Source organism: Pelophylax lessonae, assembly GCF_965119305.1.
Source record: "Pelophylax lessonae genome assembly, chromosome: 8".
Taxonomy (NCBI): Eukaryota; Metazoa; Chordata; class Amphibia; order Anura; family Ranidae; genus Pelophylax; species Pelophylax lessonae.
The window spans coordinates 53,100,354-53,116,077 of record NC_138775.1 but is presented as its reverse complement, the minus strand read 5'-3'; positions in this window follow the sequence as shown (position 1 = coordinate 53,116,077).

The window sequence follows — 15,724 nt, the reverse complement described above, 5'->3', positions numbered from 1 at the left end:
ATCCTGCCAGAGACACACTTCCTTTTCCAGAACTTACTTTATTTGATCTTTGGAGGAGCAGTGTTGGCACCCTATATCAGGACTACAAAGATAGCTGGGAAGAATGGTAACTGATAAGAGTCAACAGAAGCAAAGAACACAAAATGTTACCAACTCACAAGATTTCAGCTAGAATCAAGAGGTATTCTTGCTTTTATTGAACTGATATAACAAAACACTTTCAATTGTATATTTAAAAGCCCAAAACAGAGTAAATTAGTCCCCGTTCACACTAAGGCGACCTGTGAGGCGACCTGGTCACCTCACAGGTCGCCGTAGGTCGCCTTCCATAGGGAAGCTGCGGACCCGTTCTAATAGGAGCGACACAAGTCGCTCCGACTTAGAAAAAGGGTCCGGAGCTTCTTTGGGGCGACCCGGAGGCGACTGCCATAGACTTCAATGTTATGAAGTCCGTGGCGGCCGCTCCGAGGTCGCGGCGTGCTGCTCGCACCGCGACCTCGGAGGTCGCCCCCCCCAAGTCGGATCGCGGCAATGTGAACGGGGCCTAAGAGAAGTTCATTGTTAGGGTTTACATTCATATTAAAATCTTCTATTGTCTCAGCCCTGCTTATATATGGAACTAAATATCTGCCTTATTTACATTAGGGTGCTTGTAAAATACCCAATAATTTATTATGGCAAATGTGAACTCACATGTCATCCCAACCACAATGTCTTGGCAGCATCACACACTTTCTATTCCCAGGATACTCTTTTACACTCAATTTTAAAATCACTTCTCACATAGAGTTTGTGACTACTACATTTTTCCACTGCACCTCTAAATCATGGCCAGAATACGAACAGAAGAATCAAGCCATGGCTCTTTATTGCCAGTTAAACCTTAGTGTTCTTCAAGCAGCAAAATTAAAACATCTCCCATATTTCTTGCTAGATTTGTGGCATTTGTGAACAGATGCTTTAGATGGGTCATTAAATGTAGCATTTTGATATACAATAATGTTTTATTGTAGAATTTGAGTTGCACTCTTCAAAAACTATTTTTTTCTGCAAAAATTTCCTCCACCCCAGATCATCTTCAGCTTATTGATAATGCTCCAATCAAAGGCCAGCCAGTGCCCTGGGTCTCAGAGATTTTAGGTCAAGAGTCCAAACACTGAATTGTCCTAAAATTATTTTATATTTTTTTACTACTTTGCTTTACCAGCAGCGCCGTTACATCATTTAGTTTTCTGGGTAGTTAAAGTAATTGTAAATGCAAGAAAAGTTCAGAAAGTTTGAAGTTTAGGTGGTATAATTTATTGGCTACCTTACATTATTAAAGATGCAAGCTTTTGCGATGCCTTAGATCCCTTTAATAACTTGTTAGCTAATAAAGGGTTATCACTTAAACACCAAACTTACACAAGAAAATACTCTACTAGTACTAAAGCCAGGAACAAAAAATGTAATATATTGCAGCTTACCGGGACTTAAATGTGGTACCACCTGTTTTTTGTTTTTTGGCATTTTTCATTTTCACCTAGTGATCCTGCCAGAGACACACTTCCTTTTCCAGAACTTACTTTATTTGATCTTTGGAGGAGCAGTGTTGGCACCCTAGGTCAGGACTACAAAGATAGCTGGGAAGAATGTTAACTGATAAGAGTCAACAGAAGCAAAGAACACAAAATGTTACCAACTCACAAGATTTCAGCTAGAATCAAGAGGTATTCTTGCTTTTATTGAACTGATATAACAAAACACTTTCAATTGTATATTTAAAAGCCCAAAACAGAGAAAATTAGTCCCCGTTCACACTAAGGCGACCTGTGAGACGACCTGGTCGCCTCACAGGTCGCCGTAGGTCGCCTTCCATAGGGAAGCTGCGGACCCGTTCTAATAGGAGCGACACAAGTCGCTCCGACTTAGAAAAAGGGTCCGGAGCTTCTTTGGGGCGACCCGGAGGCGACTGCCATAGACTTCAATGTTATGAAGTCCGTGGCGGCCGCTCCGAGGTCGCGGCGCGCTGCTCGCACCGCGACCTCGGAGGTCGCCCCCCCCCCAAGTCGGATCGCGGCAATGTGAACGGGGCCTAAGAGAAGTTCATTGTTAGGGTTTACATTCATATTAAAATCTTCTATTGTCTCAGCCCTGCTTATATATGGAACTTAATATCTGCCTTATTTACATTAGGGTGCTTGTAAAATACCCAATAATTTATTATGGCAAATGTGAACTCGCATGTCATCCCAACCACAATGTCTTGGCAGCATCACACACTTTCTATTCCCAGGATACTCTTTTACACTCAATTTTAAAATCACTTCTCACATAGAGATTGTGACTACTACATTTTTCCACTGCACCTCTAAATCATGGCCAGAATACGAACAGAAGAATCAAGCCATGGCTCTTTATTGCCAGTTAAACCTTAGTGTTCTTCAAGCAGCAAAATTAAAACATCTCCCATATTTCTTGCTAGATTTGTGGCATTTGTGAACAGATGCTTTAGATGGGTCATTAAATGTAGCATTTTGATATACAATAATGTTTTATTGTAGAATTTGAGTTGCACTCTTCAAAAACTATTTTTTTCTGCAAAAATTTCCTCCACCCCAGATCATCTTCAGCTTATTGATAATGCTCCAATCAAAGGCCAGCCAGTGCCCTGGGTCTCAGAGATTTTAGGTCAAGAGTCCAAACATCATTGCATTTTTTTTTCATAGCATTTTTCTTGGCACCAGTCATTCATCCCCAAACATTTAGGGACACCAAAAACTAAAAATATTATTATTATACAGCACTTATTTGGAAGGAAACAATATTGTTAAATTACAATTTATTACAAGAGAAATCTGTTTGTGAGAGCTTACAATCTGAATACAACCTGTAGACTCAAAATACAAATAAAGAGCCCCCCCCCCCCCCAGTTCTAATTTCCTAATTTATTAACTTTATCATTTCTGATTGTTGAATTTCTGCTTTTGGGTTAAATTAATTTCTAAGGTGCCCAGTTTTCATTTTCTGCCTCTCTTTAAATGTCTAAGCTTTAACTTGGCATGGCAAAAACAAATTGCAGCCAATTAAATAGCCATAATTCTCCCAGCAAAGTCAGGTTCATTAATCTCTTGGGCAGCATTGACCTGATCGCTCATGTCCTTGTAAAAATGAGAATATATTAGCATCAATGAGGATAATGTCCTGATGTGGGGAGAGAACGGATGTATGTTGCAAGCCAGAGACTGAGAGTTAACTAGATGATAGCAGTAAAAAGTGGACTTTCTGCTGCTGCTAAACACTCTTTTTTTTTGTTTTTTTTCTCTTTATGGGCACATGCATACTTACACCTTTTGAATGCCTTTGTGCATAGTATCTATCCTCATGTAATGCCGGGTTTAAGAAAACAGAAGAATATTGACTTATTACACAACCTAGCCAGACTTTCTTTTTCATCATGATCAGCCTGCCAAGTCTGGCTGCGGAGGATAGTGGTATCATATATTGTTGTCCAATCCTTTCAATTTCAACAGGATTAAGTGGTGACCATCAAATAATGATTGCGTGACATTTAAATATTAAAAGGAGTAATGTTTCCAACAGCAATGATTAGTGGTCAGGGTAGGATTTCTATTTAATGTCCACTACCCCTTTATTTCCCTATGGAAAATATATATATATACCTTTATAAATATACATATTCTGCTTGTGTAAAGGAAAAAAAAATCTTTTTTTATGCTTGTTCAGAGGAGGAAATTGATAATTAACAGTAGGGGTTTTCTGTGTTGTGTTCTTTCAAAGAATCCAGGTGATGTCAAGCTCCTGTTGACCTGGTAAAGGAAAATGATGGTGCCACATGTCTAAAACTGCATTTCTGTGTGATACAAAAGGTTTGATTTTATTTTTTTTAGGGGCTAGTTAGATCATAACCATGGGACACCAGTACAGCAGTCATATTTCACTCTCTTAATCATGCAAAAAATTATTTAAAGTACACCTGAAGGCACCAAGAGCAGGGACTATGTTGTGCAAAGCCTCATAAAAGTGACCAAAAAACTTTTTTTTACCTTCCATGACTAAGCCAATTCCTCCTCCGATAATGTCTCAAACTCACAACCTCCCAGAACATGTCTTTAACCAGCAGAGGTAGTGCTATCAATCGAGAAAGTGGTGGCAGGACTATGTGTGACCAGGAACTGATTGACAAGCTACAGGGTTCTAAATCAACAGTGACAATGCTGTAAGCCATGGTCTCTGCAAACATTTTTCATCCCACTGTCATGGAATCAAGCACAGCCCGAATGAAAGCAACAACTCTGTTCTGAATTCAGGAGCAGCGCAGCATCGTTGCCCCGTTATCATAGGAAGCTGCATTTTGTGGAATTTACTGGCAGACTCTACTGGTATTTGTGCGACTTTGCAGGGGGGATAGTTGGAAACCGTAAATGGAGATTCTCTAATAATAATTGCGGCAGCACATATTTTTATTTTTTCATGAGAGACCATAGTTCTGCTTAAGAATCTAGGTTAACAGAGTCCTCAAAAAGGGGATGACAAAAAGTAACTTGGTAAATACGAGAGCATACTTTAGTAATTACTGTGAACAACAGTAGTGTGGTTCAAGACAAGCAATTTAGAAAAAGGGTCTGTTCACATGAACATGGAGGTCATACGACTTGGGTAGGCAAATATTTGAGAGTAAATAGGGAATACATCTGTCATGACTCTGAACTTTTACAATGGTTTGACTGTGCTCAATGCATAGAAAGAAGGACCAGTAAACAGAGCCAGATTTCCTTCACTGGAACCTGTAGGAACACAGCCTTTGGTAGCCAAAGCAAGTCCCCTCTTCAATTCCACACATCGTTTCTTATTGTACTGGTCCAAACCTGGGTTAGACTTTTTGTGATAATGTGTTAAACTTATATAAGATGATTATTTATACTAATAACAGGAAAAAAATATTGGTTGATGAATCTTTGTCTCTGCCACCAATAGGTTCCAGTCTACTGTGGCTAATGGTAAAACCTGGCAATGACCTAGGGTTACTTTCCTCATGGAGAATGGAAGGTGGGTAAGTAAACTTCAAAGATGAACAAGCTATTCCTATGGATATGTGGGAAATCCAGATTTTATTTGTGGGTTTTGTAGATACACAGGAGCACCTCTGGTTTGGTGTACAGAAATAAATGCTGTGAATGTAGCGCAATAAAGTCTAAATTTCTTTTTTCAGGGTGGGGTTGGTATGAAGGGGAGGGCAAGGCCAAACATGTCTTTAGTTTCTGAAGTAACAATTTCCATATTATAGTGCTCAGGACCTCTTTATGGTCTCTTAGGGAGCTCTACAAGGTGGACATTCATACAGTCACCATGAAGATGTACATTTCTAGCTGTGGTTTAACAGCATTTAGTTAAACAGAAGTTACATAAGTTTAAAAATTTTAAGGTACATTTAAAGACCTTTTTCATTTTCTTTTTTTTTTTTTTTAAATGTTTTTACTGAAAGTTTTTCAAATACTAAACAGAAAATAATCAATAGCACATTCAATGCATTGGTACAGTCAAAACAGCATAACAGCTTACTATAGTGAACGTTACATATGTGGATGGCTTCCAAATCTAAATACGTATGTAGTACATTAACCCCTATTTGAAACTATGTAATCTCACAACCAAACAGGCCCCCCTACTGCCCCTTACGGACACCCCAATGGGTTAAAACTGTGTCCGAGTGGGGAGGGAACCCCTGATACATTTAAAACCTAGTGGAGCTCCCAGTTTTTAGGGGTGAATGTAACTGAAGATAAAACATATTTAATAACTGCTAATGATAAGGTTCTCTCTGGTAGTAATGTAAATCAGTCTTTTAAATTAGCAGGCTAGTGGAGGACATTTTTCATTTTCATTTCATTTTTTTTTTTTTTTATGTCTTTGTCCCTTCAGGAGATTTCTCTTTATTTTGTCTGGAAGACACACCAAGAAGTGAGTGGGAAATCTTTCCAAAGTGAGGGAAATTACTTCTATTCAGATTTCTCAGCACAGCGGTTTCATCAGAAAGTAGGTACATTTGAAGAAAAAAAAAATATATATATATATATAAATATATAGATAGATATAGATATACACTAATCAGAGCATAGCATCAATTCAATTAAACTCCTGGGATATTGATATTGATCTTGATCTGGTAGCATGAGGCGAGACCCTATAGAGTTTGCACAGGCAGTCCAACTCCTCCAGAAGGGCACATCAATACGTGCCATTGCCAGGTCATTACCAGAAGATTTTCTGTGTCTCAAGAGCATGGAGGAGATTCCAAGAGACAGGCAGTTACTCTAGGAGAGCTGGACAGGGCTGTAGGAGGTCCTTAACCCATCAGCAGGACCTGGATCTGCTTCTTTGTGCATGGAGCAACAGGATAAGCACTGCCTCAGCCCTACAAAATGATCTCCAGCAGGCCACTGGTGGGAATGTCTCTGGCCAATCAGAAACAGACTTCATGAGGGTGGCCCGAGGGCCCAACGTTCTCTAGTGGGCCCTGTGCTCACTGCCTGGCACAATGAAGCTTGTTTGGCGTTTGTCATTGCACACCAGAATTGGCAGGTCTGCCCCTGGTGCCCTGTGCTTTTCACCAATGAGAGCAGGTTCACACTGAGCACATATGACAGACATGAAAGGGTCTGGAGAAGCTGTGGAAAACATTATGCTGCCTGTAACATCATTTGGCATGACCAATTTGGAGGTTGGTCAGTGATGGTCTGGGGAGGCATATCCATGGAGGGACGTGCAGACCTCTACAGCCTAGACAATGGCACTCTGACTGCCATCAGGTAATTTTTATTATTTATTTATTATTATTTTTTATTTAATCTCTCTCATTCATTCTTCTATTTTATTCTTAACGCTATAAACCCCTTTTTTAATTACTTGCTATTCGCGTCACATACTGTGTCTGATCAGTACAACTATATTTTTTTGTGTTTATAAATGTACAAACAATTTAGTGGATATTGTATTATACAATTGAGATTTCTGTTTTTAAACACTTTCCCCTCCACCCTCTCCCTCCTCCCCTTTTTATCTGGTATATATTTGGTTCTTGCATTACATTTTGTCTATGCCATGAAGGAGCGGGGCAGCTTATCCATCGGCAGCAGGCATGCTCAGAAACGCGTCACAGCTTTGTGACATCATCCAGTCACAATGCCAGAGCTTCCTGCTCTCCAAGCCTCATTTTCGCTTGTTTGTTCTCCAAGCCTCGTTCTCGCTCCAGTGTTATCCACCGCTATTGCTGGCATAACGGTGAAGAGGAGAGACAACAATCTATGATGGCGGAGTCCACATAGAATGATGAACACTCCTATCTTGAAACACCCAGGATGGTTGTCTACCCACTACTTGTAATCTTGAACTGATGTGAGTGTTAATTATATCTTATTAAATGCTACAAAGTCTACACTTAGAAGCACCTGCCTCTTTTATGTTTATCTTCAGGTAATCCTTGGACCTATTGTCAGACCCTACGCTGGTGCAGTGGGTCCTGGGTTTCTCCTGGTGCACGACAATGCCCGGCCTCATGTGGTGAGAGTATGTAGCCAGTTCCTGGAAGATGAAGGCGATGATACCATTGAATGGACCCCACGCTCTCCTAACCTAAATCCAATAGAACTCTCTGGGACATTATGTTTCGGTCCATCCGAAGCTGTCAGGTTGCACCTCGGTCTGTTAAGGAGATCAGTGATGCCCTGGTCCAGATCTGGGAGGAAATGCTCCAGGACATCATCCGTCTTTTCATTAGAAGCATGACCCAACGTTGTCAGGCATGCATACAAGCACGTGGGGGCCAAACAAACTACTGAGTACCATTCTAAGTTGCTGCAATGAAATTTCAGCAAAATAAACTAGCCTGCTGCATCATTTTTTACTTTGATTTTCAGGTTGTCTTTGAATTCAGCCCTCTGTAGGTTGATCATTTTCATTTCAGTTAAATGATGTTGCATGTTTTCATTCCTAACACATTACCCAGTCCATATCAGTATAGATATCCAGCATAATTTTCTCCGTTAGGATCTGATGTGTTTTCAAAGTGTTTCTTTAACTACTTAACCCCCGGAAGATTTGGCTGCTCAAAGACCAGGCCCTATTTTGCGATTCGGCACTGCGTGACTTTAACGGACAACGTGCGACGCTGTACCCAAACAAAATTCCTTTTTTTCCCACAAACAGAGCTTTCTTTTGATGGTATTTGATCACATGTGCGATTTTTATTTTTTGCGCTATAAACAAAAAAAGAGCGACAATTTTGAAAAAATAACAATATTATTTACACATTTATTTATATGAAATTCTCAAAAAAAATGTAAAAATCTAAATTTTTTAACATTTTAGGCCAATTTGTTTTCTGCTACATATGTTTGGTAAAAAAAATCGCAATAAGCGTATTTTGGTTGGTTTGCGTTTACTAACTACGGGAAAAATTTGTCATTTTTATTGTTTTTTTTTTTTTACTAGTAATGGCGGCGATCTGCGATTTTTTTTGTGGGACTGCGACATTGCGGCGGACAGATTGGACCCCTGACTGACATTTTTTACACTTTTGGGAGTACCAGTGACACTACTACAGTAATCAGTGCTATAAATATGCACTGTTACTGTCAAAATGACACTGGCAGGGAAGAGGTTAACTTTATTGGTGATCAAGGGGTTGAGTGTGTCCCTAGGGGCGTGATTCTAACTGTGGGGGGGGGGGCATGGCTAGTGATGTAATCACAGAGACATACGATCCTACATAGCAGGATTGTATAGTCTCTGCACTTACATCAGGGAGAATGAGAGACGGCTGTGTTTACATCAGCCGTCTGCCTTTCTCCCTCTCCTGCGAGAGAGCGCCAGTGACCGCAGACATCGGAGCCGTCGGTCACTCGCACGGGGATGCCTGTGAACGAGCGGGGGCGGGAGCGCGCCTCCGGCGGCACGCGCTCGCCCCCTACAGGCGGCTGGGCGAGTGACGTACCCTACTTCACTTTGCCCAGCAGCGGCTGCCTGACGCAGTATATTTTTTTTTTTTGAGCAGTGTATATTTCAATGAGAGCAAGTCAGCGCTTAGAGGTGCAGGTAGCTATATACCTGTATATAGCTATATATATAATATATATAAGCTATATATATATATATATATATATAAGGTAAATATACAAAACCCATAGTGTAAATCGTAAAACAAATGGTGCAGCGCCTCATGCAAGCAATTATATACAAACCAAAAATTATAAGTGAAATCCATTTCCCGAACAGTGATTGTACCTCGTCTATGTGCACACGTGACATCAGCACGTAGGCTCCTCCTTACTTTTTGCCTATTTATTATTATTATTATTATTATTATTATTATGCATTATTTCTTACTTTTGGAGAGTTCCTGTCTGATAAATTTTCTGTCCGGTAAAACATTGTCAGCGGAACAAGAAGAAAGAGTAAATCTCCCTAACAGAGCCTAGATAGCAATAGCAACAAATACCAACTGGGGGTTCCAGCAGGGGCGTAACTACAGGGGTTGCAGGGGTTGCAATCGCTACCGGGCCCCATGCTCCAGGGGGCCCGGTAGCAAACCAGTGGGTGAACTTCCAGGATCGCAAAGGTCACACTTGCGACCGGACCCTGGCATTGCACCACTGTGGGGAGGCCCCAAGATTGCAGGAAGGGGGCCCACAAGATTGCAGGAAGGGGGCCCACTGCAGAACTTGTGAAAGAATCCTGCTGCGGGACCGTAATAAAAGGCCATGCAACAAGTGTAAAGAGTCCCAGGATTAGTGGGAAGAGCCCTGGGCTTGAAGGTAAGGGCCCCGGCTAGGGGTCTGGGGGGCCCTTCATGGTTTCTTGCATCAGGGCCCTGAAGGTTCTAGTTACGCCTCTGGGTTCCTGCCCTTCCCCACTTTGTGGAAAACTAAGAACAAAACTGGGTAGAGAAGGATCACAGGCGCTCTGTGATCATTCCAGAGAGAAGAACGGTCAGCTGTGTTTACAACAGATGACCGTTCTTCTCTCTCAGCAGGGAATGATCGCGGGTGCCCAGCGGCAATCGGAGCCACCAGCCCCGTGCATCAGAGTCCCTGCTGCCGAGTGGGGTCGGCGCGCACTCGCCCCCTAGCTGCAGGCGTGCGGCCGACGTACAGCTACGTCAGTTCGCCCAGTAGGGGCTGCCTGCTGCAGTAAATCTGCGGCGGGCGGTCCTTAAGTGGTTAAAGTAATGAAGTGCGTATAGCAAAAAGTGGCCTGGTCATGAAGGGAGGTAAATCTTCCGGAGGTCAAGTGGATAAAACAATTAAAATAAAGAGAAATTCAGGATCGGTGGGTTTCCTTGCCCACCCTTCTCCTTTGCATCATTATGGTTTTCACAAAGTGACAGGTCATCTTCATATACTGTGTAAGTAACTTCAGTACGCTCCCAATCTAATCTATTTCACAGTTGTTCAGATATTCTCAGCCACACATGTATTATATCAAACAGACTATCTGGATCTGATGTCCTCGGTGTCTTATCAAATTTCTTTGTTTCTACATTGTTCTGGTCCCTATTTAAACTGCCTAATAAAGAAGACTGCAAATCTTTCAGCCAAAGCGAGGATGCTCAAGAAATTCATGACCTTTTCATTGCTGAGCAGATCAAAAACTGCGAATTGATGGAGTGCAAGGCTGGAATGACTACTGAAGGAATCTAAAGCATGCCAGCAGCAATGTGCGTACCCTCAAAAAACGCGTGCCATTACAGAGACGCCGCTGGTCCAATGACCACTTCCAGAAAGTTCAAGGGCTGATACGATAGGAGTTCAAGTCAGCAAATCATAATCAGATGGCTGGACAGATTTATTGAGGAAGTCAATGCTGGGGAAATAATGAAAACCATATTGACCTGGATAATATTAGATGTTAATATACTTAAATGTGCAGCAGAACAAATGCTTAGATTTTCTTGTATCCTGTCCAAGGACATTTAAGCAACTAGGCAATTTATACAAAACAACTGAAGAAAACACCCTTGACATGAGAGTTTAACTCTATTTTTCAGGCAGAGGAACCGATCACACTCAAAGCTAGACCAAAATGAATTTTGGATCTGATTGGTTAATAGGGAATATTACAGACGCTGATTAAGTGAACTGTAGGAAGATACAAAAGTCACATATAAATGCAGCTCTGTATAAGTTTATACTCAAAGTGATGAGTTAGAACCAGAATAAAAAGCCAGTTAGTTATTCAACCTTACTCATGTGCTAACAAGGAGCATGCTGATTGGAGGAGACAGCAGAGTGATAAAGATATGGGTAGCCCTTTAAATACCCCTTAGGCCCTATGCACACTGGGCATTTAGCCCGGTTGCATGAGAGTCCTGCATTTAGATGCAGGCAGAGGACCTGTGTTGGAGGAGTTTTGCTGGGTGGATTGAGGAGGTTTAGTGCTGGGAGAGGGATTGAAGTATGAGGTAGGATTTGTGCTTTGGAGGTGGAATTTGAAAGGGGAAGGGGTTGTGCTAAAAAGGGGATAGGGGGAGGGGTCAATTTGTGGTAAAAGGGGGAATTTGGGAGTTAGAGGAATAATTTTGAGAGTTTGGGGGAGGAGAGAATTTGTTCTGGGGAGGGGGGTTTGAGAGGAAGAAGATTTCTGCTGGGAAGTTGGAGGGGGGATTTGTGTTAGGAGGTTAAATGTGGGAGGAAAAGATTTGTGCTAGGAGGTGTAATTTGGAAATGAAGTGTTGGAGGATGAGAGATTTGTGCTCTGGGGAAGGATTTATGCTGGCAAAGAGGAAGTTTGGAGCGGTGGGGTTTGTAGAGGATTCGTGTTGGGGGGAATTTGGGAGGGAGAGGATTAGTGCTAGAATGGAATGGAGGGTGGGGATTATCCAACTGACACCACAGAAGGCAAAGGAAAAACAAAGCTGATAGAGGTTTTATCATTATCCAAAACCTTGTAAAATGCCTGTGAAGGTTTTCCTGGACATGGTGTAGCTAATGGCGCTTTTCCACTGCATAGAACCGTACCGGCTCGGCACGCTTTTGTGCTTTTCCACTGCGGTACCGCATGGTATAGGGTCGGAACGGTTCGGTACGGTACGGTATAGGTTTGCTTTTCCACTGCATGGAACTGAATGGTACGGTACGGTACGGCTCTGAAAAAACAGTACCTACTCGATTGTGGTTCCAACAGGTACCAAACTGGTACCATATCCCACAATCCTTTGCATGCAGTCACTACTAGCCACTGATTGGTCAGAGAATCCCACCCACCCCGTTGTTATCCCACCCACTTAACTTTAGTACTACTTTAGTGGAAAAGCAAACCTATACCGTACCGTACCGAACCGTTCCGACACTATACCATGCGGTACCGCAGTGGAAAAGCAAACCGGGCCAAGCAGGGCCGAGTAGAGCCGAGCCGGTACTAGCCGGTACTTGCAGTGGAAAAGTGCCATAATAGTAGTTAGTCACATTCAGCATTTATATCCACACCTTTACATTCAAGGCATGCTGTGAACGATAGCTGTCACAGTTGCTTGTGCTCCTAACAGAACTGTCAAGCCATCAAATGGCTAGTTTCATAACTAATCACACATGCAATACCATGGCAAATGCAGATCAAACAGGGGCTAAGATGGCAGCCTGGTGGTTCCACAGGTTTTATACCTTCCATTCTGCTTTTGAACAAACAACATCTACACATTCCGTGGTGATTGGAGTAAAGGCTCTTATGGTGTGGACATAAATGCTGGGGAATCTTCCTGACATTTACTGGAACTGACTTAGATAAGCTACAAAACACCTTAACCACTTAAGCCCCGGAAGATTTTACCCCCTTCCTGACCAGGGGGTATTTTGCGATTCGGCACTGCGTGAATTTAACGGACAATTGCACGGTCGTGCGACGCTGTACCTAAACGAATTTGACGTCCTTTTTTTCCCACAAACAGAGCTTTCTTTTGGTGGTATTTGATCACCTGTGCGATTTTTTGATCATGCGCTATAAACAAAAAAAGAGCATCAATTTTGCAAAAATAACAATATTTTTCACTTTTTTTTTTATATGAAATTCCCCCCAAAAAAAATGTAAAAATCAAAATTTTTTAACATTTTCGGCCAATCTGTTTTAAGCTACATATGTTTGGTAAAAAAAATCGCAAAAAGCGTATTTTGATTGGTTTGCGCAAAAGTTATCGCGTTTACTAACAAAGGGAAAGATTTTTGTCATTTTTGTTGTTTTTTTTTTAATGCGTAATGGCGGCGATCTGCGATTTTTTTTGCGGTACTGCGACATTGCGGTGGACAGATTGGACCCTTGACTGACATTTTTGACACTTTTGGGGTTACCAGTGACATTTCTACAGTAATCAGTGCTATACATATGCACTGTTACTGTAAAATGACACTGGTAGTGAAGGGTTAACTTTTTTTGAGAGGGAGGGGTTATGTGTGTCCCTAGGGGCATGCTTCTAACTGTGATTGGCTGTGGCTTGAGCTGTAGGAACAGTGATCAATGGTCTTACATAGTAGAACCGTATGATCGCTATTCCTACACAGGGGAGAATGACAGGCGGCTTGTTTACATCAGCTGCCTGCCTTTCTCCCTCTCCACCCGACGATCGCGGGTTACACGCGCGGGGGAGTCCGTGACCGCGCGGGAGTGGGAGCGCGCCTCCGGCGGTGTGCGCTCGCTCCCCAGAGCCTCACAGGCTAGTGACGTACCGGTGCGTCACTTTGCCTGTGAGGGGCTGACCGCCGCAGTATATGTACTTGCGGCGGTCGGCAAGTGGTTAAAGAGGAACTAAAGGGAAACTTCTTTTTTCATTTTGGATAGCGCAAAAACAGAAAATTTGATCCATTACGTGCCGTATATTTCCTTTCTGATGCCAATCCATGGCAGCATACATGTGGTAGGAGCTCTGCCTACTTCAGCTCACAGGACCAGTGCAAAGCTATAAGGACTGGTCCAACTTGAAAACTCTCTTTCCCCCTCACCATAAAAAATAAACACCCTGGCTCCAAATAAACCACATCCTCTCGACCTTGAAGGAACGTCTTCTCATCAACTCAACTCTACAATGCTTCAGAGACAACTAAATCTCTCTTCCACTCCTGGCCCCTTACACCCATCAAACTTAACCCAGCCTTCCTACCTGGTATGTCCGAGCAGTTCTTAACAAATGTGTGGTATCACTCAGAGATACTAGCACATAATTTCTTTTGTGACGTTATTATCTTAGACAACACTGAATTAAGGCCTTACATAACTACCAACCCTCTTCCTCTTTGGACATATTTCTTCAATCTCACAATCACTTACATTCTTCCAACATATGCTCCCAATCCACCCCCAACAACACTTAATTTCCAATATTTACAATATGCTTTTGCAGATACCTCCCCAAAATCCAGAAAGGCATGCACAACCTGAGAAAGGGAAATGCTCTCAGATATGTCTGAAGATAGGTGGGAACTCATATTTACGATTGCTCACAAAGGCTCTCTAAACGTCTTAAGCTAGGAAAATAACTACAAGACCCTAACCTCTTGGTAGAAGAACTCCAGTAGTTTTACACAAATATAAATAATACAGTGTAGCACAATCCTATAAATGCACATTACATAGTAATGAATACATATATTAATACATATAATGGGTGCAACGGAAAATTCCGGGAGAATAAAGTGCAAAAAAGGTGAAAGAAAAGAGTTCTTTCTTGTGGGTGATGAAAACCGAGACCCAAAGCAGGCTGGCATAAACTTCCAGCAATATGTATTTTCCTAGGTGCTCATATCTTCCCACCACCAGGCATCCTCTGCCTCTCACCTTAATAAACAGACCCTTCGGGGGTCAATCAGCATTAAGCATCAGTCTCCACTGCCAAGGTACACAGGGCCGGTCAGCAGTATCCAAATAACACATAGCCATAGACTCTTCACCTCATGGCTGTCCCAGAGACACCTCCGCACTATGTAAGAAAGATATAAAGAAGCTCTAATGCTTTCCGTTTGATGCAACCGATTTATTGAATAAAAGTGTAAAATATGTACTCACATATAATGAAAAATATTCCAGCCAAATGCAGAGCGTGCAAGCGTGTCACTTTGCTTCCTGGTGTCCTCCAAGACGGCCGCGGGTCACGTGACTTCCCCCTGTACGCGTTGCATCCTTCAGTAGGCGGGACTTCATCAGTGGGGATAGAGGAACACGTCACAGACCCGGCTCTTTATACTACAGCTCCGACCAAGTGCTGACTGAAGCTTTCCCTATCACCTAGGGAATGCTCACTTCCCATGCACACAGGAAGATCCTACGACAGCCGAGGGCGGAGATTTAGACTATAATAATACTTCCTCAATGGTTATCGCATCTTAAGGATGTGAATTACAATATTTGCAATCTGATAAAAAACAAATTTAAATGCGAACTGACCGCATCCACATACACAAATTTGGGATGCTCAGACAAAGCTGGGCGCAGAATCTTATCCTCTTTGAGGATGGCCCTTCCTAATGATGCCTTCTACTTTTTTGTGTTGAATATTGTAATCAAAAACAATCCGAAAGTCAGTGTCCACTCCTCCTGATTTTACTTTATTGAATAAGCTGTCCCTAATCGTATTGCCGACAAGATGCAATTCCTTTTGTATATCCTCTTGTTCATATCCCTTTTCAAGGAATCTCTTTGCCAAAATCTCAGATTGTGAGAAAAAATCCTCATCTGAGGTGCAGTT